Genomic DNA, 494 nt, shown 5'->3' with positions numbered 1-494 from the left:
GTGGACACCAGGCTGAATGTGAGCAAACCACAGATAAGATAAACTGCTACATTATGGGGACTGTAGCCAAGGTCAAGGGAAATTATTCATCCTTATGATCAGCAGTGGGGAGGCCACCCTGCTGGGCTGTGGTTAGCCAGATGAAGAGGAGGGTGAGGTAGGATCTAATCACAGCTGCAGCTACTTGGGAGCAATTGCAAGGAAGATAGAGCCAAACACATCTCACTAGTGCCAAACGATGTAAGAAGGGGCAGTGGTCACACAGTGGACCTTCAGAGATTTGGGATGGACATTAAGAAACACTTCTTCACCTGAGCGTGGTGCAGCCCTAAGACAGGTCCCCAGAGTGATGGGAGGTCTCTGTCCTCGGGGGGTTTCAAGATTCAGGTAGGCAAAGCCACAGCCACCCTGATCTGGTGTTGGGAATAGTCCTGGCATGAGCAAGCAGCTGGACAGGAGAGCCCGGAGGTCCTTTCACCAGCCCTGCTGGGATT

Source organism: Pygoscelis adeliae, unplaced genomic scaffold (genome assembly GCF_000699105.1).
Source record: "Pygoscelis adeliae isolate BGI_AS28 unplaced genomic scaffold, ASM69910v1 Scaffold291, whole genome shotgun sequence".
Taxonomy (NCBI): Eukaryota; Metazoa; Chordata; class Aves; order Sphenisciformes; family Spheniscidae; genus Pygoscelis; species Pygoscelis adeliae.
This window is presented reverse-complemented; position numbering follows the sequence as displayed.